We start from the raw sequence: 27,332 nt of genomic DNA, 5'->3' as shown, positions 1-27,332 counted from the left end.
GAAATGGCCAAGAGCTAAAGTGAAGGTACAGAGGTTGGAGATGAAATATTTTATAGAGCTCAGTGTCTCTCCCTCATCCCTCCTAGTAAATCACTTAAACTCTCAGCCTCTGTTTCCACATCTGTAAAATAAGGATAATAACACCTGCTTCACAGGTTGCTGTGAGGATCAAATTAGATAATATATTTAAAGTGCTTTGCAAAACTTAAAGTATGTCTAAATGTGAGTTATCATCATAATCATTAATAGAATGCTATTATATAGTTCAAAATGGCCCATATATTTTAATATTGCAATAGGATAGGTATTGCTTCTCTCAATGAAGATGGGCAACAGTGTAGTAGATGGTCTCTGTGTATTGTTAATAATCATCTAGAAGGTATCAGGTGGGGACAGATTATTTACATATTAATGGGAATGAGAAGGGAGAAATCTCTTCTAATAACTCTAATATTTTCAATGTCACAGAAATAGTTAAGTAAATGGGAGTGTTATGTGTGAGGAATATAGTTTTCTCTGAGAGAAGATTAGATTGGCTGGATTACAGCATGGGAAAGGTAATGATGTAAAGTTGGAGAGAAAGGTTGAGTCCAGAGTGTATTAAGTTTCAAATGCTAAACAGAAGTTTATATTTTATCTTAAAGTCAATACAAAGTCACTAGAATTGACTGAATAGGTGTAATGTTCTTCTCTAAAATGTAATGTTCTCTGGAAGCAGATTTATTGGGGGGCTTCTGGGAGCAGCCTTAATTTCAGTTCAGTGTAATGATCACCCCAAATGCAGCCAGGAGTTAAAGTCCAAATCCTTTATTGTTCCTTTTAAGTCTTGTCTCCTTCTTTGGGCCTGGTTAGCTTTCTTAGAGGCCTATCTTTCTCCTTGGTCCTGCCGCTAGTCCTTTGCCTCTGCCAGCCTCTAGCTGGCTCCCACTCTCCAGCCAGCACAAAGGTGGAATATGGAAGGAATCTGACTCTGCTTCCAAGAGTGGGCTTGTGTTCTAGTGGGCTTGTGCTTTAGTGGGCGTGTCCTTGCTGGCCCTGAGACCTTCTCCTTATATCTGATCCAGGAGAGCTCCTCCTGAGTATACACCAATCATTATGTCACTAGGAAACCATTATTTGTTGTAGAATTAAATCAGTGCTAAACTAGATCTGCCATTATCTCCTCAATTCCACTTACTTAGCACCTTGTAAGAATCCTAACAAGTAGGGGAGTCACATGGATAGATAAGGAAAATCTTGTCTTGAGAAAATCATTTTTGCAATAGTGTGTCAGACTGGAATGGAGTGGAGAGAGATGAATTAGGAAGACCAATTAGAAGGCTAATGTAATTACCTAGGCGAGAGGTGATGAGCACCTTATTTAAGGTGATACCTATGAGAGTAGAGAGAAGGGTTGGATGCAAGAGATGATGTGAATGTGGAAATAGCAGGATTTAGCAACTAGTTAGATGTTTTGGGTGAAGAGTAAGGAATATAGGATATGTTTGAAGTTTAGATCCTGGAAGGCTAGATACATTGTGGTGCCTTCAATAGAAATAGGAACTTTTGAAAGAATGGAGTATTTGGGGTGAGGGGAAATTATGAGTTTTATTGTGGGATAAGTTGATACCCACTTTGAAATGTCAAATAAACAATTGGTTTTATGGGATTGGAACTTAGGAGACAAGGAAAGAAAGAGAGAGAGAGAGAGAGAGAGAGAGAGAGAGAGAGAGAGAGAGAGAGAGAGATTGTGCTCTGGTATGTATCTGCACAGAAATATTTAATAGTTAAATCCATAGGGAGCTGTTGAAGTTACCAAGAGAAAGTAGAAAAGAGGTTCTAAGACAGAATCTTGGGGGAAAATATCCAGGTAGAGTGATATTGAAAATGCTGTTATTTGTCTTTTATTTTCAAAGAAGACCATGACATCAGGGAGGTGATGCCATGGCATGCAAGTGAGTTAGATTGAAGTGAGGGAAAGTTGTGCAAAGTCACCTGCCTCACTTTTCCCCCAGAGCCACCTGGGTTCAGTGGTGAAATATAGATGAAGAGGCTTGAAGATGGCCTTGGATGCAGTGGGAGACATTGGCCTTTTAAAGCTAAGTTTTAACAGGTCTCAATTTGAGTAAAGTAACATCTAATCAGTTAAGATTAGGTAAGAAATGAGGCTGAGAATGACCTCTAAGTCAACAAGGAAGACTGAGAGAGAGCAGTTGGAAAATACTCTGCCTATTAGTATTATTTTTAGTATCTTTCTTACTTTGTCATTAGTAATTTGTAGAAGAAAATTCAAAATTTTTTTATTTCTAGTTATTGCTGTATTATTATCTTGTTTTCACCACCACCATCACCACCACCACCACCATCATCATCATCATCATCATCATCACCATCGAGGTTAACTAAATCAAAGTCTTCTTATTTAATGTTTCCTTCTCTGCTGACTAAAATACAACTGTTTCCACCATCTTTGGAAACTATAGCTAGAGATATAGAGGTAGAGATGACTCCTCAATATGTCCCTGATTTCCAACTTGTCTCCTAGAGATTTTAGACATAGAATTTTCCCTTGAATGATATTGCTATTTCCTTTTCTCTCTGAGAAAATTTATCTAGCTTCCATTAGAAGATTTCTTTTTTTTTGTTTTGTTTTTTTTTTTTGTTATCTGTTTAACTTCCTCAATTTTGGAATGATTTTAATTGCTTTCTGCTATTAGTGCTGGTCTTTTACATCATCAACATTTGGTGAAGAGGAAACAAGCCAAGGGGTATAAGCATGAAGTTATCTGCATAACCAGTAAGTTAACAACCAGGAAAGTGGCTGTTGTTGTGAACTTACTGTACTATTAAAACATCAATATTTAAAGGGGGTGGATAGCTTTCTTGATTCAATAACCTCTCTCAGACTTGAGAGGCTCATGCTTCTCCCACTTCCCTCAAAGTAGGAATCACAACCTCCCTTGAGCGAGGTGTGCCAGATTCCAAACAACCTATGTAGACGAACATATCTTAAAACAAACACAGAAAGCTTACATTAAACAACAATAACACTAAGTGCCATTATGCATGAGTTACTATCTTAATCTGTCCTCCCTTTCTCAATTAAACTCTTGAAAAAGGAGCAGAATCAAAAGAACAGCAAAATTGGAAAAACAAACATCTTTGAAAGATAAAAGAATTCTGATAAATGAAATGACCAGTCATGGTTCTAGAGTATTAATGATGAGCTGTACTACCTGTCTCCTGACTAAAAATGAATCAAACATTTTTGGATATGGAAAAAATGTGGAAATTTGTTTTCTTTGTCTATATTTGTTGCAAGGGGTTTGTCTTTCTTTTCTTTCAAACTCACTTGAAGGCAAGTGAGAAAAAGAAAATGTATGACTGTTTGTTGAAAAATAAATAAAAATTTAAAAAGATCCTGTGCAGCATAGGGCCTTTAAATTCAAATTAAAAAAATTTAGTAAGGGTATGCTGTATGCTGAAGACTAGTATGTAAACAAACATATGTGAATCATTTTCTTTGCCCTCAAGAAGCTTATCATCTAATACAGGAATAAACTACCAACAGATAGCTATAATGCACACTATTATGTGATCCCTAAATTTTTATGTCCAATTCTATTCTTCTCCTCTTGTCCTTCTGGTCTGTGAATCTATTAGAGTGGAAATAGGGGGAGACTCCAAAGGAGACAGTTGCAAGGGATGTATTATCTGCCATAAAGATTCAGTTTTCTGGGCATAGATAGAGTAGACTATTATTAAATTAGTAAATAAAATAAAAATTAATAAATTAATAAATGAAATCTTTTGAATGGAAATCTATGGAATATTATATAAAAGATTCTGTTCCATTTCAGTTCAATAAACATTTATTAAATATTTCCTATATGCTCGGTTCTGAGAGAAGTGCAAAGAAAAACGACATCATTCTTTCAGTAAAGGAATTTATAGTTGAATATTTTGGAAATAGTGTACATAAACAAATATAATATAATATTTGGGATATTAACTGCATGAAAAGTACTATTTTGAATATTCATAGAAGGGAATTATTAAGCATTTCATATTCCTATTGGGTATAGTAACTAAAGTTTCTCCATTGATTTCAGGTTCACATAGGTATATGCAGTATTGTCAGCAGAGCCCTAGATGAAGCTGGCACCAGCCCCAAATCTGATTCTGCAAACCTGTCACCTGACTTTTTGCATGTGTTTTACTTTTATAGGAAATGACAAAACGAAACTTAGAGATCAAAGTGTGTCATATCTCTAGTCACATACAGAGGGACCTGAACTCCACTTTCTTGGGTAGAGGAACAAAATAATAGAAAACAAATGAAAAATTCATTCTACTAGACCAGCTTTGCCTGGAGGCAACAGGAGGAGGGGGGATTGGGGACTGAGAAGGGGCTAGAGAAAGAGAGGGAACGGGAGGAACCGAAGCACAGAGGGATGGAAGGGACCTTGTTGAAAGAGGGGACAAGGTCTCCTTTAGGTAGAGGATCTCTGGTTTATTGAGAAACTCTTGGGCAAAGGAGATGAATAAATGAATTTTCTAGACCTTGTCCACTCACCTGACAATGAAATCTACTTATCTTAAGGCAAGCTGTCTATATGGTGCTGACAATCAGAAGTTAAAAATGAAACTGGCTTTTGAGGAGCCTTCTTCCTCCCCTTCCTTTCACACTCCCCCCCCCACCACCTTCAAAAAAATTAAAAAAAAAAAAAAGGAGAGAGAAAGGACATATGTATGTCCCAAGGGCTTCTCACATTATTCAAGCCTTCCAACCTGCCTGGGGGAATTCTAAGCATCATTCCTTTCTCCCATCCCCCACTTGGACTGAGTATTTTTTTTTTTTTTTAGACTGCCAGTGAAGGGACATTTTCAATTGTCCTGTTGGAATTTGTCTTGATGTAGAAGCTCAGGAAAGGAGTTCTGCCATTGCTTTTTATCTCTCTCTTGTTTTGTCTTTCTTTTCATCTCCACATATTGCAGACAGTGTCTCCAATAGCCCATTTCTAAGATTTATGAGTGTCATGGACAGAAGACTAGCTATGCTGTTAGACCAAGTCTGACTTGATGGTATAGGAATTGGAGTCAGAGGCACTGGAATGAATGAGTCCAAGCCTTGGAAGAGAAAAACTGGTCACTTTTCCAAAGTTAGAATTTAGAGCAGAAAGAGACCTTAGACATTATCACATTTTTCAGAGAACAAAACTGAAGCCCAAAGAGGAAAATTTATTTGCCCTCAGTCTACATAGGGAAACAAGTAGCAAAACTCAGGGTAGGCTGCAGGTTTCCTGAATCCCTCTCCAGTACCTTTATTCATCATGTATGTCATGCTCATTTTTACAATTTTCAAAGATGTATAGATTAATCCTTCACAAAGTCTTACTTAGATGTCTCCTGGTGGTATGGAAGCAATGAAATATTCCTGAAGTCTGTTCCTCAGGTGTGAAAATTTGGGCAGATCCTATCATTTTTAGAAAGGCTTTGAGTCTAGTTATGGCAACAGAATGTCTCCTTTCTGAGAATTTGCTTAGCTGAGTACAGAGATACTTATCACCAGATGATTGGCAACTTGTCAGTGAATTCTGTAGCAAACAACCCCTAAAAATAATCCTTAGTTTTGTCTGACTCCCCTCTTAATAATAATAATGACAAAACTCACATTTATATAGCCCCTTAAATTTTGCAAAGTATTTTCTCAACTTTGTATGTCAGGTGATGTTCTTATTTCCAATTTACAGAGGAGGAAATTGAGACTGACTTGCCTAAATTCACTCAATCTAATAAGTATCTGAGGCAATATTGGACTCAGAGCCTCCTCATTTCAAGCCCAGTGCTCTCTTCTCTACATCATCTAGCTGTGACCATAGCATAACTACTACAATTATGACATTAGAGTAGCAGAAAAATGGATTGTGGATAAGAATCTGATAACATTTAGACCAGATGGTCTGACTTACTGTCAGTATGCTAAATGTGAGATGCCTGGGAGGTGGTTAGAGTAGACATACTATTAGAAAAAGTGAATCATTTCAATCCTGCCACTCTTGATATAAATGAAACTAGGAGACAAATGCTAAGTCACGTGATGGTTTAAAGATGCTTCTTGGAATAGAAAAAAGAATTAGCAAAGTTGGTTTTAACATGAATTCAAAGGCAACAAGAAATAAAATTTTATACAATTTTTGGTCACCTCATATCACAATTCTTAAGAGTGCATATCTTTGCAAAAAGAGCCAATTCATATAAGAAAGTGATAGCTATGGAAAGTACTTTTATCCAGAAAGTCCCAGGGATGGTTAATGGAACAATAGGACAGGTGATTGATTCATTTGCTTTTTCCACAAACCTTGGTAGTATGAGCCCTGACTGCAGAGCAAAAGATGGCCTGGGTAAAGAAGCACTGGTCAAGCCTAGGACTTGCTGTTTATAATGATTTCTCATAAGGATAGCATAGTCCCAGGGCAGATGTTCTAGTATGAAAGCAGAAGCAACAGAGTGGAAGATGGTCAGATTGAAGCAGTATGGTTGGGTTTGTGACTATTTGACCAAAATTAGTTTCCAAACCTTGAAATCACAGATATAAGACAAAAATAAACAACACATTCTGAAACAAGAAAATAAAGTTTTTTTTAATACTTTATAACTTCAACAAAAGGGTGGCACAGAAGACAGCAAACAATATGTTAGAAAATGTTCAAGAAAGAGAAAAGTTAGACTTGTAGAACATGCAGATTATAAACTTGTTTAGTGAATTTCACTTAAGGAAATTTGAAATGTACTGAATAAGGTGAGCACTGAATAACATCATAAAATGTTTTGATTGATTCTATTTTAACATAAAGGAAACTACATAAAAGAAGTCATTTCTGAGTCAGCTGACTCTACACCATGAAGCCATTGACCCCTTGGCCCAGAGAAGCTACATCAACACTAAATTAGAAGAAAGAATAAAAATGAAAAGATATGGCATGCAATTGAGTTAGCTCCAGCAGAAAAAGAAAAGCGAGAAATGCATAAAAATTGATACCCACATAGACTTATCAATATTTATTAAGGAAATTTAAATGATATGCATGAATCACCACAAAAATAATGTGGAATGTCTTAGCCAGAAAATATTTGATCTCTTTGTCAAAAAAGGATATAGGGCAACCAAGGCCAACACTGGCTTAGAATATAAACTTGCTCATAAAATCTTATAGAAGATGTTAGGGGAAGATTGTAAGCATTATCATGTCTTGTATATGTCCCCTTCTCTCCTTTGACACTGCTACCATTCTGATGTATATCTTCATCACATCATTCCTTGACTATTACAATAGCCAGCTGGTTAGTTTCCTCATTCTAGTTCATCCTCCACTTAGTTTTAAATTAATCGTTTTAAAGAGCAAATCTAATTATGTTATCTCCTATTCAATAAACTTCAGTGGATTCCTTTTTTCTACAGGATCGATTATAAAATTCTCTGTTTTATATTAAAAATTCTTTACAACTGAGATTCTCCTACCTTTTCAGTGTACTTATGTCTTATTTCCTGCCACATACTATATGATCCAGTGACAATGGGCTCCTTGCTCTTCCTCTCACAAGAGATTTCATCTCCAGACTTCAGCATTTTACTGCCTATTTTCCATGCTTAGAATATTCTTTCCTCATTTCTACCTCTTAGTTTCCCTGGTTTTCTTCAAGTCTCAATTAAATTCCCATCTTCTATGAGAAGCCTTTTATATAGTCTGCATTCTTATGATTTTTAGTGTATTTAATTTAAATAAATAATATATAAATATCATGGTTTTGAAGACTTTTCTGCAATATTAATAAAATGAAGTGGCATTTATTATTTTTATTAGAGACATGCTTTCTTTTGGTAACTGTTTTCTTAATGTTGAGCCATCCTTGAATTTATGATAAAATCCAAGTTGATTAGTCCACTTTAGTTATTCTAAGGTTATAGTATCTTACAAAACCCCATTTTAAAAAGGCCGGTTTGAGAATGATTTGGTAAATGGGATTCATCATGATAGCTATGTAAGAAATATGGGTTCTCTGGGAGCTAAAGAATCTATTAAGTTTCTACATTTCCTTTTTAGATTGTGGAGAAGTATGTGTCAATAACTTATTATAGAATATATATGAGATCATCTGAGTTCTTCCCATGTTATATATTTCTCAAAACTTAACTAACAAGACAGGACCTTAAATTTTTAAAGATTTTATCTTCAATTCCTTTTCACTCATATGAACCACCATTTGATCAAAGTTTTTTGCCATCATGACCTCATCTAGTTCAATGCACATTACATCATTAATATAGTTATGGATATCAATGTCCTCAGGACATATAACCTTTTTTCAGGTATTTGTCAAATTGTAGTGCTATGAAGGAATAATTCTGAAGAAAAATAGTGAAAGCATGCAAAACTCCCTTCTAGGTAAAGGTGGATGGCTTCTGACTAGTCTAAACCATAGAATTAAGAATCATAGATTAACCATAGAACTAAAGGAAAAGACACTAACAAAATAAATAGTTTTATATTGCTCTTCTAAACTTGGGCATCCTGATCTATCAAGCTGAAAAGGACAGTAGTTGTCATAACAACTTCATTTGATTCCTATAAATTGCCACTTCCATTTATTTTCTTCAAAAGCCAAACAGGTTATTAAAAGAAGAATTTGTATAAGAAAAATATTCCATTTTCTTTCATCTTTCTTATTTGAGAAGGAAAGTAAAAGTTATTCCATTATTGGAGATGAAAGTGGGAAGTAGAAAGGGGGAAAATATTTATCCTTTCCTATTTCCCATCTTATAAATTTGATGTTGTTTAATTGTAATTGTTCAGCATCCCTGAACACAATAGTTTGGCCCAAAAGCCAATAAACATATGCACAGGTATTGACAACCAAGAACTCATAATATCCATAATCTCAAAGTACTCATTATTAGTTACCACAACTGAGACCCAAAATGGTGCTCTTCCATACAACATGACTTGAACAAGAGTGTTTCTTTCCTTCATAATCTTTTTTTCAAAGCTTCATGTGAAACTTAGTGTACCCTTATTTATGGCCTCTTGAAGTCCCCATTCTCTGACACCCCTGTGAAGGAAATCATTCCACAATAGTGAGAATTCTTGGGATAATAATGAGTTAGATTCAAGGCTCTCTTCATACTAGCACTGATTTCTAATCCTCACCTTTATTCCTGATTTTAGACACTTCCCTTATGGCCTTCATCTCAGAAGGGTTTTTAACACATTTTCTGCCCCTATTATTGTTGCCCCATTCATTTGTACTATTACTAGATCTGTAAAACACTCTTCTGTTTTTTAAGGTATAGTTCTTAGAAATAAACCAGAAAACAAAACTCATTTACTTTTTAACTCTAACGGCTAAATATGAAGATAAAATTTCCCTTAGGGTTTAACGAGTTTAAAGTTTATGTTTGAGTTTAAAAAACCAATAATAGAAATTAAAAGATCATTAACTTTTCTATACTTTTACTCTCCCCTGGTATGGTCCTTAAACTGACTGATAGACTGTGCTTTTTATGTCTTAAGGTACAAGGAAGCCAAACTGTTAATTCAAACCTTATTTCCCTGGACTCACCAAAGCCAAGGAAAATATCCTTGATCCTTTATGGGGAAATCAGTTTAATACACATAAAATAGTTGTTATTCCTACCTCAACTGTAGATGCTAAAGCAGAGTTTAAATTTTGTCCTAGTGGCAGTGCAGGGCCTCTGAAGCTTCTTGACTGGAGGAATAACGTGGTCAAACTGGCAGATTAATTTGGCAGCCAAGTAGAGGATGGATTGGAAAGGGTAGAGATTGGATTCAGGAAGACTAATTAGGAGGTCTCATCCCTGATACATCTTTACTGTGGGACTTATTGCAAATCACTTAATCTCTAAGTACTCTAGGTAGTTCTCTAAGACTATAAATTTCTGAGATGACAATCTACATTGGTAAAGGGAATTCAAGGAAATTCAAGATCTTGTTTCCATATCACTATGTTTTGATAGCTTTGCAGATATGATGATGATGAAAATAATAGCTAACATTTACATAGTGCTTACTTGTCAAGCAATGTATTAAGCTTTTAACAATTATTCCTTGTTACTCACCTTCAGAGAAACAAAGTATAAAAAAGCATTTTATGGCCTTACGTAGATGTTTATGCATATATATGGATATTTTGATGTATGATTATAGATATTTATGCATATGTATGTGAATATATATATACATATGTATGTGAATATATATATACACATATGTATATATATATATATATATATATATATATATATTTGGGCTTAATTGTAGCTTTTTTCAAGGAGATAAAAGGGAGGAAAGGGGAAAAAAGAATGAAGTGAAAAGTGAACAGAAAACAAAAGAAAATCTACAAAAGGAAGCAAAGATGGGCAAATACAATGTGCGATATTTATTATGTAGGTTTTCTTAAAATGGAAATTTATTGTTTCATATTTTAAATCCTCTTTTATGTTCTGCTGTTCGCATGATAATGTTTTTTCAATTTTCTCTTTAAATTTTTAATTAAATAATTAGTTAAAAAACAATTATCTCATATGATTTTAACAATAATCCTGGGAGATAGGTAGTTATTCTCATTTTATACATAAGAAAACTGAAGCAAATGGCAATTAAGTTATTTATTCAGGGTCACAAAGCTAGTAAGCACCTAAACCCAAATTTAAACTTCGATCTTCCTTACTTCAGATCTAGTACTTTACTCATTGTGCCATCTAGCTGACTAAAATGTACTTCAATAATCTGAAATTTAATCCATATGGGCACTACTGTGACTAAGGCCAATCACAATCCTTTTGCTCTTTAGTTGATGGTCTTTGAAAATTGCCATAAACAAAGAATTTATTATCTTACAACTAACCTAAAGATGAGTAAGAAATTTATTAGGCTAACCTTTTGATTGAAAAGCATGAAATTCATCTCTGGGTCTATATTTTAAATCTTTCAGATCTATTAGAAGCTTTCAGAATTTGTTTTCCACTGGCCTTCAAAAATCCAAGGTTGAGTCTATACTACAATGAGGCATCAGAATAAGACATAAACAGAAGCTTTGTAGATACATATATGCTTACAGAGTGGATGCCATTTGTCTTCATTACCACAACTAGTTGCTCCTTTTAGCTCCTCTTGATTCTTTTCAGCTATTTAGTTATTCATGTACAAATGTTCTATTTTCCAAACTGTCAGGATTCTAATAGCATTGGGGAGTCTCCAAGGGATAATAAAAGTGGCCTATAACATAATAGAAAGACATAATATAAATGAGGATAATCTTAGAAAGAAGGCTCTAGCATTGAGAAAGAAAAAGAAAGAAACTAGGGAAACCAGGAGGCAGATAAAAGGTAAGAGAGCATTTCAGGCATGGAGGACAACTAATAAAAATCACAGTTTGGAAATTGGAGTGTAGAATATATTGAGAGGAGTAAAATGTAAGAATATTGGAAAGTAAGAAATATATAGATTGTGAAGGGATTTAAAGGACAAACATAGGATTTTTATAATTGATCCTGGAAGCAATAGGGAGCTGTTGGGATTTATTGAGTAGTAGGGTGACATGGTCAGAATTGCACTTTAGGAAAACCATTTTGACAGATGAGTGGAAAATGGACTCAAGTGGGGAAAGATTTCAAGTAGGAAAGTGAACCAGAAAGATAGTAACATGCAGAACCAACATTCAGGTTTTTTTTTAAAACCTTTACTTTGTTGAAGTTCTGATTCATAATTCATTTACATATCAAAGGACATCATTATGTTTGACTTCTTCTAGAATTGCCCTTTTAATACTCCTTCCCTAACTTTTTGGGAAATATATGTTCAGTTTTGTGGGAGTGATAATTTTGGAAAGGTCTGATTTCCTACATATTATATTCCAGTTCTTTCTACTACTTCTCATTCTAGTTTAGAAATACTGCATGATTCCTTTTGTTATATGGTAAATTTTTTTCCTGATCTATCTCGATTGTTGCATTGTCTACTACCTAAACTAATCTATTTATTTAGCGCTATGTCAATCAGACTCCCAAAACACTATTTTATTTACCTAGAAAAAATAACAACAAAGTTCATATGAAAAACAAAAGATCAAGAATTTCAAGGGAATTAATGAAAAAAAATTAAATCAAGGTGGCCTCGCTGTACCAGATCTAAAATTATATTATAAAGCAGCAGTTACCAAAACCATTTGGTATTGGTTAAGAAAAAGACTAATTGATCAGTGGAATAGATTAGGTTCAAAGGAAAAAACAGTCAATAACTTTAATAATCTAGTGTTTGACGAGCCCAAAGACCCCAGCTTTTGGGATAAGAACTCACTGTTTGACAAAAATTGCTGGGAAAATTGGAAATTAGTATGGCAGAAACTAGGCACTGACTCACACTTAACACCATACACCAAGATAAGGTTAAAATGGGTTCATGACCTAGGCATAAAGAATGAGATTACAAATAAATTAGAGGAACACAGGATAGTTTACCTCTCAGACCTGTGGAAGAGGAAGGAATTTATGACCAAAGAAGAACTAGAGATCATTATTGATCACAAAATAGAAAATTTTGATTGTATCAAATTGAAAAGTTTTTGTACAAACAAAACTAATGCAGACAAGATTAGAAGGGAAGCAATAAACTGGGAAAACATTTTTCCAGTCAAAGGTTCTGATAAAGACCTCCTTTCCAAAATATATATAGAGAATTGACTCTAATTTATAAGAAATCAAGCCATTCTCCAATTTATAAATGGTCAAAGGATATGAACAGACAATTCTCAGATGAAGAAACTGAAACTATTTCTAGTCATATGAAAAGATGCCCCAAGTCATTATTAATCAGAGAAATGCAAATTAAGACAACTCTAAGATACCACTACACACCTGTCAGATTGGCTAGAATGACAGGGAAAGATAATGAAGAATGTTGGAGGGCATGTGGGAAAACTGGGACACTGATACATTGTTGGTGGAATTGTGAATACATCCAGCCATTCTGGAGAGCAATTTGAAACTATGCTCAAAAAGTTATCAAACTGTGCATACCCTTTGATCTAGCAGCATTACTATTGGGCTTATATCCCAAAGAGATCTTAAAGAAGGGAAAGGGATTTCTATGTGCAGGAATGTTTGTGGCAGCCCTCTTTGTAGTGGCCAGAAACTAGAAACTGAGTGGATGCCCATCAGTTGGAGAATGGCTGAATAAATTGTGTTATAGGAATATAATGGAATATTATTGTTCTGTAAGAAATGATCAACAGGATGATTTCAGAAAGGCCTGGAGAGACTTACTTGAACTGATGCTGAATGAAATGAGCAGGACCAGAAGATCATTACATACTTCAGCAACAATACTATATGATGACCAATTCTGATGGATGTGGCTGTCTTCGACAATGAGATGAACCAAATCAGTTCCATAGAGCAGTAATGAACTGAACCAGCTACACCCAGGGAAAGAACTCTGGGAGATGACTATGAACCACTACATCCCAATCCCTCTTTTGTCCGCCTGCATTTTTGATTTCCTTCACAGGTTAATTGTACACTATTTTAAAGTCCGATTCTTTTTGTACAGCAAAATAACTGTTTGGACATGTATACTTATATTGTATTTAACTTATACTTCAACATATTTAACATGTATCGGTCATCTTGCCACCTGGGAGAAGGGGTAGGGGGAAGGAAGGGAAAAGTTGGAACAAAAGGTTTTGCAATTGTCAATGCTGAAAAAATACCCATGCATATATGTTAGAAATAAAAAGCTATAATAAAAAAAAGATTTTTGCATTGTCACTGAAATTTTGAAATTTAAATGCAAAATAACTGAATCAGCAAAGTTTGGAATTTGTTACATTTGATATTCTATGAATTCTTCCAACCTATATTTCTATGATTTTTATATGATTTGTTTAAGTAGAATGTTTCCTTCACTTTTTTCTGGGGATCCTATCATACTCATCTTATTTCTGTGAAGCATATTGTTTATTTCTTTTGTAGAATTTTCAAATCTTTTTCCAGTTCTGTTGAGTTTAAATTTTGTTTTATTTGTTCTATCTCTCTATTTTTGACAAGAAATTCCAATTCTTTTATGAGTCACTGTTTTATTAATATCTTTTATTTTTTGCTTCAAGATATTGAGTTTCACAGCTTTCTTTTCTGTTACTGATCTTAATTCATCTTTTTGATACCACCTCTTTCTTTCTTTTAAAGATTTTGTAATACATGTTGAAGCATTTTGAAATGTATACATCTAAGTACTTGGCCATGTTAAGTTATTATTTTAACTCTAGTATTTTATCTTCAGTTGTTGTTTTTAACTCCAATAAAATTTATCCTTCATGTTGAAGTCTTTTTATTTTATTTACTCATTTCTTTAATAATTCTTTTTTCGCAAGATGATTTTTTAATAAAAATCTTTGTTATTGTTCTTTCCCTTTATTTGACAGTATTGTTACTAATTTTGATTTTTAAAAAATATCATTCCACTATCTCTCTAAAGGAGTTAAAATTCATTAAGTATGTACTTTTTGCTTAGCAGTGTCCAGGTCTTGAGGTACAACTTAAAATGATCCTTAAAGAATCCACTTTCTACTGAGGGAATAACAAAATGCACAAAAGCAAATACATTTAAGGTAAATTTAAGAAAGGAAAAAGAACTGTGGAATAGGGAATGTCCACAAAGATGAACTCAGTCAATCAGTTAATAATCAGTCAATCAGTTTGAAATGTTTTAAAAGTCAAACAGAATTTAAAAAAAAATTTTATTCTAGAGGCATTAGAGAGCCATTGGAGTTTATTGAGCAGGAAACTGATATGATCAGATATATGCTTAAGGAAAATTACTTTGATTGTTTTGTAATAGAAGGATTACAGGAAAAAGAGAGTTGGATCAAGGAGATCAATGAGAAGGTCACTGAAGTTATCCAGGAGTGAGGTTTCATTCCAGGTGATGGTAGCCTGTGTGAGCAGAGGGAAGGAGTTAGATGAAGAGATTTGGGAGAGGTAGAACTAGCAATACTTAGCAATTAATGGAATATTTGAGATAAAGGACAATTAAGAGCTGAGGATAATATAAGGAACTTGAGAGATTGGAAAACTGAGTGTGCTGTGGACAGAGAGGGGGTATTTTGGTAGAAGGAAAAATATATTTTGCATCTTTTTTTGGGTTGTTGTTGTTTTCTCCCCCTCTACTTCCCACTTAATAGTATTTTTTTAAATTAACATGTAGAGATAATTTTCAACATTTACTTTTATTACTTCTGAGTTCCAATTTTTCTCTCTCCCCAAGATGACAAGCAATCTGATACAGGTTATACAATCATATTAAACAACCTTCCATATTGGTCATGTAAAAGAAAAATCAGAAAAAAAGGGATAAAACAAAAAGAAAGGGGAAAAAAGTGAAATAGTTCGCTTCAATCTTTATTCAGACTCTATAGTTCTTTCTCTGGATGTGGATAGCATTTTTCTATTCCAAGAATTGTCTTAAGGGATTACATTTCTGAGAAGAGCTAAGTGTATTAAAGTTGATCACATAATGCTGCTGTATTATGTGTAATGTTCTGGTTCTGCTCACTTCATTCAACATCAGTTTATATAAATCTTTTTAGGTTTTTGTGATATCCACCTGCTCATCATTTTTTTTTTCTCATCATTACACAATAGTATTGTTACATTCCTGTAACATGATTTGTTCAGCCATTCCCTCTGATCAGCATCTCCTCATTTTCCTAATTCTTTGTCAGCACAAAAAAAAGCTGCTATAAATATTTTTATATGTGGATTCTTTCCTTTTTTATGATCTCTTTGGGATACAGAGCTAGTAGTGGTATTGCTAGATCAAAGGGCATGCATGGTTTAAGTTGCATCTTTTAAGAAAATATAAAATGACAACTTAGCTAAATCTTGAAGAAAGAAAAGTAATCTTTAGAAGCAGAGATGAATGTGTGAGTACATTGCAGACATAAGGGAAAAGGTATGTGAATTCATGGAGGCAGATGATATGATAATTTGTCTAGAACATATTGTACCTAAGGTTTATATTTTTGAATCCAACATTTTTCCCTATTGAATTTTATGGTTATTGAATTCAGCCAAATGTTTCAGCATGTCAACATCTTTTTGTTTCCTGCCTCTATCATCTACTAGCATAGGCTAGCTTTCCTCCACCCCACCTCACCTCTATTAATGCTATATGCAAATCTGATAAGCATTTCACCTATACCTTTATCAAAGTCATTGGAAAAGAGATGATTAATAGCAAAGGGCCAGGCTCAGATCCCTGGGTACTTACTCCACTGGATACTTCTTACCAAGCTGACATTGAACCATTAGCAATTATTCTTTGAGGAATGTCACTCAGCAAGTTCTGAATCCTTCCAATTACAATTCCTCTGCCCTATTTTTCTCTTAACTTTTTCAAGAAAATAGGGGATTAGGGAAGCCTCCTAGAGAAAGTTGTGTAGGTTACCCAGGTGAAGGAAGATAAAGGTATAGGCAGAGAGGAGAAAGGAATACTTTCCAAGTATGGCAGATGACTTGAGAATACAGAGAAACAGGAGAGTTTGTGGAAAACTGTCATGGAAATCAAAAAAAGAAAAAAAGTCAGGAAGGAAGGAATTGATTAATAGTGTTAAGAAGCGCTGAAAAATGAAGGTTAAATTTTAAGAAGAGGCCTTTTGATTTTTTTTTCCCAAAATTGGACTATGATTTCATTGTTATAGGAAACCAGTGGAGGCCCATCTCCATCGATCTTTCTCTTGCTCCTTGGGCCATAACATTACTGTGAGTCTTTCTAATATTTTCAACATGTAATATGTATTTTATATATTTGTATTTGGGTTTTGTTTTCTACTGACCTTTCAATGAAGAAAATCTACCAATGCAGATTACCAATTTCTCTGTACTTTATAGTATTTGAGAATTTCCTGCAGGACACTGAGAAGTTAAAGTGATTTTCCCGAGATTAGTCAGCTAATGGAGGACTTGAATTTAATTCTTCCTAACTTTAAACCTTGCTTACTCATTGACATCTTTTGGTGGAAGAAATTTCAATAAAATGATGGGATCAGAGGACAGATTGTAATGGTTTAAGAAAGGAAAAAAATAGAAATAACAAAATAAAAAGAGTAGTAAGGGTGGAGAAAAAGGAAGAGATATCAAATGGTAGTTTGAAGGAAAAACAAGATCATCTGAATGATTATTATTATTTTTAATAAAATGAAGAAGACCTAAACACATTTATAGGCAATGGAGAAGAAGTCATATTGGAAGAGACTGAAGAAGTGAGATTGATGGTCCTAGCTTGAGACTAGTGAATGAACATGTTATGATGTTGGTGAGAACGTTAGAACTATTCTGCCAGCTAGACTACAGTTTCCCCTTCCTTTTTGTCTGTTGAATTTTCACCCATTTTTTAGAAATCTAGATTCTAAGATTCCATGAATCTTTCTCTTCCTCCTTGGGTGTCACATAGTATTTTGTTTTGTCTCTCTCTAATGCTTTCATCATGCTCGATTGGCATTCCACATTCTAATTATCTGTGCTAATTGTCTTGTCCCAGCTCTAAGCAATATGAGGACAGGTACTATATTTGTTTCTCCTATAGCATAAAAAACAGTGCTTTTATACACAGAAAGGACATGACAAATGTTTGTTTTTGTTTGAAAAAATGCAAGGCTGCAATTTCTGGGTTGGCAGGAAGTCTGAACAAAGATGCTAAGTGCCTCAGGAAGACAAAATGTTAAGAGGCTTTCAAATCATAAATTCATAGAATGTTAGAACTAGGGAGGATTCAGAGATCATCTAGTTTGAGCTCTTCATTTTACAAATGAGGAAACTAAGGCCCAGGGAAGGGAAGTTCCTAAAGTCATACAACAATTTAGTGGCAAGTTAGGATTAGACTTACATCTCCTAAGTGGGCTCTTTCCCCATATGTAATGAGCAGTCTGACTCAATCCCCTGGTAGTTCAGGTTTGTTATTACAAGGAAGTGAAGCACTTGTAAGTCATTAAACAATTAACAAAAAGAGGTTTTTATTCAACAAAGATATTGAAGTGCTTTGTTTGGGTAGATATGGCTCCCTTATTCACTGTATGCAAACATGCTGGGCATTAGACAGTTGGGCCAACTGTGCAGGCACCAAATCAGTCACCAAATCTGAAGGCCATTGACATCATATGGGCTTTTTAAGACCTTAGATAATCAAGAAATCATGTTAATACAGCCAGAGGCTCCTCCACTAAGACCAAGGACTCGGGATGGTCCTGAGATTCTCCAAGGAGATAGTCTGGATGGCATATTTTGGCACCCCAGCGTGGGACCTCTAGAAAGCATAGTACATTTTGGCACCCCAGTTTGGGAGCTCTACAAAGCATACGACAGAAGATTATCTAGAACATAAGTTGCAAAGTTCTGAGGATATTCTATATCATCTTCCACTATTCAAATGGATTAGGATGAAGGAGAGGAAAAACAAAATTAAGTCAACTAAAAAGATAGCCGAAACAAGACAAAATAGCAAAAAAAAGTAATAGTCCCTTGAAGGAGTGGCCAAAAATATAGAAGAGAATAAATTCTACTCTTTGCCTCCTCTCCTTGAATGGACTGAGCCTCAGATATTAATGATCTATTCAATATAGTGGGTCATGCTAAATTTTTGTAATAGTTCTCAGAAATTCTCCTGTTATAAATGAGAGAATGAACAAAAGCAGTACATCAGTAGCAGATGATGACATCTTAGACACAATCATATGTTCTTCACTATGAATCAGGGTCATTTATAATGAAGAAGCTAAGAAGTCATAGACTCTTGGATGTAACTTGTTCTGGGAACTGAGTCGATGACAAATTGTTCTCATTCTCTTCTCTGGTCCATCTGCCAAAATCCCTCCTTCCTTGAGAGTCCCATAAGGAAGATGATACAAAATCTTTTCTCTTTTAAGAGAGCCCTACTGAGAGGCTGCTTGTTCCTGTCTGGAATTTGGATAAGGATGGCTCTTCATCCAAGGATTATATTGCTACTAAATTATATAAGTGATCACTTTCAGGTCAATTTATAATCACCATATTTATGTAGAGGCAGTTTTACCTCCTCCATGTCATTAAAAAGTAGGGTACTTCCCAATGATTCTGCCCTGTGGTTCTTCAAGCCCTCTATGGGAAAGAGTTGTCTAAACAATAAAAGTGAAAAAGATACCTGCCAGTTGAGAAGGACCTGAGCTATTTTTCTAGTATGTATAAAGTCCCTCAGGTTATCAAAGCATTGAAGTCTAAATGATTCTATGTAGGATGTGTAACTATGAAGGACCTGAGAGATTCAACTGGAACTAAGCAGTCCAATATAATCAGATAATTTCCATGTAGGTCATAATTAAGAAACCATTGGGGTGGAGAGACCTCTTTCTTCCTAGAGTGGCCTTGATTTGTAACAGACACAGCTCCCAGGAGGTGGGATGCCTAACCACTAGAGTCAGGAACTTTTTGACAAAAACTGTTGTTTCAAGAGTCCATTTCATCAGTCAGTAATGGCATTCTCATGAAGATGGTACATGAGGTAGAAAATCCACCTCATGTGATATCAGCAAGCCCATTCTCTGACCTACTTTGTGATAATAGTGCGGGGGGGGGGGGCAAGGAGGAAATAAGGAAGAATGAAATGTACTGCGAGAGCTTTGCTGATGACTGCCATGCCGGTGGACTTGACTGACAGTTATACCATAAGCTGAACAGGTGACTACTGTAGGGAGGAGAAATGAGGGATCAGGGAGCCAGTATAATTGATTTGCCAGTCAGAGGCACCTCAGTAAATCATACAAGATCATGCCATGTGTTTTTTTTTTCCAGAAATGGACTCTCTCATTGACATGAGGAATATTATTGAGCAGAAGTTTCCTTATCCATGTTAAATAGATTATATGATCCCTTGCCCATCACAACTCCCATGTTCATTTTGATGATGGACTCACTACAAAATCTCTGCTTTTCTTATAAGAGCATCAATCTGCTTATTCTGTTTATTTGCGGGTGTGTGGCGGGCACTGGTATGCCTCAAAAGCAACGTTTTATGGTGAAAAGCTTCATCAATATTTCTCCATTGGCCCTGATACCCAAGAGAAGACTCCTGATTGTCTAGTTCTCACAGGGTTCTGGACCACTTAGCTAGGACGATGACAGTGCAGATAAAGATCTTATTTGCCTCATGATTACCCACATAGCTTGGAAGGCTCTCAAGGAATCTCCCTTAGAATATCCCTTGGTACCAGATTAGCAATCACTTAAATCCACTTTTATATGCGTTCTTATAGAAGATGAAACAGTAAACTAGGTCCAATTGCATTCCTTAGGATACAGGACCTTATAGGAAGGGACCTATTGAGCTAGTAGAGAAGGTAAGGTCTTGGAGTTGGTCTTAATCTGTGAGAGTCCCAGCCTGTTAGTGAAGGACTCTTGAATGAGTTTGATTTTGAATTTACAGTTTCTACAGAGCATGTCTATGTCTTGTCCACTGTGTTAATGAACCCATTTTTCAGCACACAACTCAGAATAGGCAACTCTGGATGAAGGATGATGGCATGACTTTGCAAAATCCATCCAATAGCAAGTAGGGGCCAGTAGAGCAGAGTAACTGTTTAAAAAAAAAAGCATTTATTAAGTACCTACTATGTACCAAGCACTGTGCTAAACACTTTACAATGACTATTTCATTTGATCCTCATAACAACCATGAGAGATAGCTACTATTATTATCTCCATTTTATAATTAATGGAGGCTAAATTAAACCTAGATTTTTCTGGTTTTAGGTTCAGTGATCTACTCACCATATTACCTCTCTGCCTCTGGTACCCACTTTTTAAAAATGCTGTTAAAGTGGTTACTATACAAGTTTGAAACTAGTGATTAATCTGAGCACCCCTAAAGTGCCTGCCTAAGGCTCTATTGCACCTAGTCTTTGTGGACTGATACATCTATAAACATGAATTTTTGGTTATAAAGATTTAAGGTGAAAACCAAGGCTATAGCTTGTGATTACTCTTACTTGAAGGAGGAGGCTTGAAGGTGACTCAGGAGATGGGAGACATCACTATATCCAGAAAGGAAATGCATGTTTCCAGAATCCCCGAAGTCTAATGAACATGTGGGTTTCCTTTTTAGATTGTAAGGAAATAATCATCAGTAGCTAATTATAAACTTGGCAGATCAGTCTGGATCCTGTATTTTCTTAGGATGATGTTCATGACTCAGTTTTTTTTATGGACCACTATCTGAAAAAGAGCTTCAGCCATTGTGATCTTATCCAATTAAATCAACATTATATCATAAACATAGTAGTGTACATTGAGGTGTCAAATAAATAGCCCCACTACTCCAAAATGAAGCCCAAAACAGATTAAAATGTAATAGAGAAATAAGTAGCAAAATAAATAAACACAATAAAACACAGATAATGTTAATTTATGGTTTTCTAAGACAAGATGAAGCTTGGCCATGATCCTTATTTATAGTTTGAAGACCCAGTTTCTGTTTGTTTGATACCACAGAAATACACAATTTACCTTAGGAAAATATGGCTTCTTTCAGTCTGCTTACCAGACTGGGGATAGCAGTATGAGAGACAGTTCAATTAGCCTTGGGGAAAGATGGTTAAGGGACATCCTGGACTTCTTATTAGTTGATAGAGAACTGTTCCTGACTAATCTCAGCCATAGGAACAGAGAAGAAGTATTAGCTAGGTCAGTTATTCTGAATTACTTTGGCTTGAGATACCTCGTCTACCATATTGATAAAGTCAACTGCAACAGTGGTGGATATGACAATTTTGTTTAGCTCCTTTTAGTCCAATTTAAAGTACCATCACTGGTTTGTATCCCAAACTCATTTAGAGTCCCCCAAGATGATAAAAACCTCACTCCAGTGTTCAGTAGCCCTTTGTAATTCTTGGTACCTTCCTCTACTTTTTAGGTCATCACACTTAAGACACATGGCCTCCTGATTACTCAACAACCTATGGTTAGGTCATCCAAGTTTCAGGGGAAATTTGGTTTTGGTCCTAAAGGCACTTGTTACCCAAATCTGTCAAGTTTGCTTTTAGAAATTTGTACAGAGTGGATAGAGCACCAGCCCTGAAATCAGGAGGACCTGAATTCAAATCAGACACTTAGCACTCTAGCTGTGTGACCCTGGGCAAGTCACTTAACTCTAACTGCCTCAGGGGAAAAAAAAAAGAAAGAAAGGAAAAAGAAAAGAAAGAAAGAAATTTGTACAGCTCAGGGATTTTGAGTAGGGAGGGATATTAGAAGATGCCTTAAATTTGGGGAAGATTAACGGGCCCTTATTCTGGTCTGGGGTATCACAATACCAGCATCTATATAGACTAATGATTACTTCTTTATCAATCCCATTTTTCAAAAGGCCCACCCAAAGTTTCCCATAGGATAGGATGTCCTTATCTCTAGCACTTTGCACAGTGCCTGGTACATATAAGTGCTTAATAAATGTTTATTGACTTTGATGCGGGAAAGATTCCAATCTTTGATTCCCAACCCCCCTAGCTAATGTAAATTACCCTTTGACTCACAAATCCTGGTCCCTCTGAATTCCAATAGAAGATCTGGACCTGTCCCATCCCCACCCGGATCTGAGCCAACTTTGGGGCTACACCCCAAAGCCCCTCGAGCTAAGTCTCAGACTTAAAAGGGCCACACTGGGAACTCCTCTTTGCAGAGATTCCAAACATGGCAGCCATGTGAGGACCCTCTGTCCACTGGAACCTCTGTCCAGTGCCCTCCTTGTCTCTACCTTCACCTATCTCCTACTTCTAGACTCAATAATAAACCTCTTTTATTAATCTAGCTCTCCGGGTCAATAAATGCTTTTATTGGGAATTCCGCGCCGCTACTAGACCTCATATACCGCAGTATCCTTGTGCCGAATCCAAGGGGGTTGCAGGGGAACTCTGTTTGACTCCCTGTACCCCAAACCTGCCACTAGACCTTAACTAAACCTTAATTTCATTTAGGTACCCCAAATGTAGACCTCAACATGTGGTCTACACCTCAACATTTGGTTCCTGACCTCAACAACTTGATTTAACTCTATCCACCTTGCATAATAGCAGATGTAGAGTCTCCTCGTGTTATCCACAGAGCACCTATTTATACAGACAGCTTTATTTATGCCAATATCTGCTTCTAGTTGTAGTTTCCTGGTGAAATTTCATCAGTTGATCCAGCCTGATCTATACCTATATGGTTGTGTGGTAAGTAAGACTCATAATAGGAAGCTGGATGGCTCAATGGATAGAGTTGATGTCAAGTAGATATGAGTTTAAATTCAAACTTAGACCCATGTGACTTTGGACAAGCCAGCTAATTTCTGCTTGACTCAATTCTCTCAAATGTTCAAACAGTGCTTGCCTTCTAAAGTTGTGAGGCTTTAATTAAATATTTGTAAAGTACCTGGTACATAGTAGATGCTATATAAACCTTGGCTATTATCACTATCAAAGTAACATGAAATGCCATTTGGGTAAGGCTTCATACTTAGAAGGCAAGATCTAATTGCCTGAAAACAATTAACTAGTCACAGGGTATGGCAACCAAATTAGTCCCCACTCCCACTGCCTTGCCATATTATCTATCAAATTAACTTATTTTAGAAACTTTACCCCTGGTTTTGTTTGGTTGTTTTTTATTTGTTTTGGGTTTTTTGTTTGTTTGTTTGTTTTGAGTTGTTGTTCAGTTGTTTCAATTGTGTCTGACTCTTCATGACCCTATTTTGGGTTTTTCTTGACAACGAGACTGGAGTAGTTTGCCATTTCCTTCTGCAGATCGTTTTGCTGATGAGGAACTAAGGCAATAAGGGTTAAGTGATTTGCTCAGGGTGACTCAGTAAGTAGGTATCCAAGGCTAGATTTGAAGTCAGATCTTCCTGACTGTAGGCATAGCATTCTATCCATTGCACTTCTTAGCTGTCTAGCATCAATACCAACAACATGCTTTTTTGCTTCTATCTCATTGCTTTGATTTGAGGAGGGATCTGTAAGAAATTGTATATTTCTCTAAGTCAATTCTTTCCTGTGACCTGTCAGTCCCCAACCCCATCAGCAGAGTCCCTTCTATTTGTGGTATTACCAGTTCTATTAGTTGCCCTTGAGCTTTTTTGATTGTTCCTTTTAAAAATAATTAATTTTTTTCTTCTAAATTTCATTCCTCCTATAACATATACAATATATTATAATTTATTTAATATATGTATTTAAAGTTTTGAGTTCCAGATTCTTTCCTTTTTTCTCCTTTTTTCCTTTTCTCCTTTTTCCCCTTCCTGATACATTAAGCAGTTTGATATAGGTTATACATGTGCTATCATGTAAATCATATTTCTATATTAGTCATTTTATGAAAGAAAATTTGAACAAAACAAACAAAAGTAAGAAAGAAAGAAAAAAGAAAGTGAAAAACAGGACACACTTCAGTCTGTATGCAGATGCCATGAGTTCTTTCTTTGGAGGCAGATAGCATTTTTAATCATGATCCTTTTGGGACTGCCTTGAATCATTATATTACTGAGAACAGTTGTCATCCACAGTTTTGTTCATCATACAGTATTGCTATTTCTGTGTACAGTGTTCTAGTTCTGCTGCCTTCATTCTGCATTAATTCATGTAAGTCTTTTTACATTTTTCTGAAACCATCCTGCTTATCATTTCTTACAGCACAATTATATTCCATTACAGTCATACACCACACCTTGTCTAGCCATTGCCCCCTTGACGGACATGCCCTCAATTTCTAATTCTTAGCCACCATAAAAAGAGTTGCTTTAAATTGGATTGTTCTTAAAATTCAAGAGCTCTGCTTCTGATCCCTAAATGTGCCGGGCCAATTTGCTTTCATTCTTATTATAGTGGTAGTCCAAGTTTTATGATGACAATCAGTGAATGCTGGTTCTGCTGATTTTTTTTTTTTTTTTTGCCTTTTCTTTCAGCTTCTTTCAGCACCTATTGAGATTTTGCATCAATGGAGGCCAGATCTTTGTTCCAAAAAGTGAACTTTCCATACAGCCCCAGAAGGGTCCTTGCACAGAGCACCATCCTAACATCCCGTTCTTTGTATTTGCATTATTCTTCCCCCTTTCAATCATGATGTGAGCCACAATGCCATTTCATTACAATTGCTATATCATTGGTAATAGGCAGATCTGACTTAATCTGATAACCCTTGTGATTTGTGTCCAAAACTGTAATGAAATAAGGCAGTTAGCAAAAAGAGATTCACTTAGTCATAGCATAAAAAAGGAAACTCAACAGGACTACCATAGCACTTAACTTGTGATGTTGCTTAGACAGTTCTGCCGCTTTCTAGTTATAGGACCTTGGGCAAAGTTCTTCAATTTGCTGAGCCCTCAGTTTTCTCATTCCTAAAAGGAAAAGGAAAAATAATTGTTTTGCTCCTTATTTTAGTAGGTTGTTGTGAGAATCCAATGAAATAGTCTATATAACCTGCTATATAAATGTGAATGGAAGCTCTCATTATTGCTGTTATTATTATGTCTTATTAACCTTCACTTAAGGCAAGAGCTGAAATATAGTGCTTAGTTCTTGATCTGTTTTTTATGTTGGCTTGGAGATAGATGAAGTATTCTAAGCTGGAATTAATGTTTAGTGGAGACAAAACATATCCTGCCTCAATTTTGTTTTGTTTTATATTCAGCCTTTGAACTGCTTTTGATTTGGTTGGCTTCTGATAGGGGAAAACAAAAATGCCATGTTTAATGGAAGGCTTGGTTGGAATGAATTGGGATTCATAGCTCACAGGATGTTGAAACTCACAGAATACTTAAGTTAGATGAATGATCATTTAACACCCTAATCTGCAATTGTTATTGTTTTTTGGTAGTTGAGGAATCTGAGATCTAAAGTCAGGAAAAAAAAATTTTAAGTCTCTCTCCATGAAATTAGTGGCAGATCTAAGATTCAAGTTCATATTTACTAACTTTTGCTTGCCTTGTATTTCTATTCCATTGTATCTTATTTAATATATGTATTTTCTGTCTTTTTCTGACTTTCAGGTAGCATCTACATAGTACAGGGCTTTGCATGTTGTAAGGGCTTAATCAATGTCTTATTCATTCATAAACTTTGTTCTTGAAAGGATAAGCGCTTCTTAAAATTATAGGTCATGAAACCTAGAATTTAGAGTGTTAGATATGAAAGGAATCACAGATATTGTCTAGTCCAATTATCTCATTTTATAAAGAAGGAATTTAGTCTCAGAGAGGCAAAGAACTTTGCCCAACATCTCACTTAGCTAATTAGTGGCAGAGGTGGGGCTAAAGTTTAGTTGTTTTAACTTCCTATTATGCCATGGTGTGATTGAACAAATCACACTTCTTTATATATTTATTTACTTAAACATGCATATATTCATTGAGAAGACCTGGAAGGACCTTTCCCTTTCTTTCTTTACTTCTCTCCTTGACAACTGTATTCAGTTGTCAATCTCAAGACTATATTACTCAGGGACTGGTTTCTATTGGGGCAAAAGGCATATAGAGGCAGTTTATAGCTGAGACATCAAACTACTTTGGCTATTAAGCATCATTTGCTCCTGACATTGTATCTCTTACTTTCCATTTATTTCTATCTTGACTCACTCCACACTTGATGATCTATTAAGGTCTTTTCCAGATCTCAGTTTGTCTGAGAGTCTTAGAGTCAATAGATAATTACTGAAGTTCTCAGGATAAAGAATTCACACTGTCAGACCTGAATTTTTGGAAAATCAGTTTGGTGGCAGTGTGGAGGATGAGCTGGAGACAGGAGGGGAATGAGATAGGGAGATGATTAGGATGCTACTGCAATGTTCCAGGTAAGGCATGATGAAGGCCTGAACTAGAGTGGTGGCCCTGTGGGTAGAGAAGGGGGTACATGGGAGAGATATGAACAAGATTTGACAATGGATGGAAGATGAAAATGTGAGCTGAGGGAGAGTGAAAAGTTAGAGATGACACTGAGGTTGTGAACATGGATGATTAGAAGGATTGTGGTATCCTTACCAGGAATAAGGAAGTTGGAAAAAGGATGGGTTTGAGTAGGGGGGGAAGGTCATGTAAGGATTTTTTGTAATTTGTTATAATTTACTGGTGCCTGCTCATCCTATGCAACTTATATAAATGTGAATTTTATCATCCTTCCAGGCAGCATTCCAGTGCCCCCTTCTCTGATAGCCAGAAGGGATTTCTCGTTGCTCTGAATCCAAGCAATATGAAAAGGTTTGTACTATAAAAATCAGGGGACTTGGA

At 35.6% G+C, this 27,332-nt stretch overlaps 1 pseudogene; it reads right to left on the bottom strand.

Annotated features, from left to right (window-relative positions):
* Nucleotides 1-4,703: 4,703 nt before the first annotated feature.
* Nucleotides 4,704-4,812, bottom strand: LOC111721075 (annotated as a pseudogene).
* Between the last annotated feature and the right edge of the window lie 22,520 nt (nucleotides 4,813-27,332).

This window comes from Sarcophilus harrisii, chromosome 2, assembly GCF_902635505.1.
Source record: "Sarcophilus harrisii chromosome 2, mSarHar1.11, whole genome shotgun sequence".
Lineage (NCBI taxonomy): Eukaryota > Metazoa > Chordata > Mammalia > Dasyuromorphia > Dasyuridae > Sarcophilus > Sarcophilus harrisii.
The sequence above is the reverse complement of the archived record's forward strand: the minus strand, read 5'-3'. Positions and strand labels throughout refer to the sequence as shown.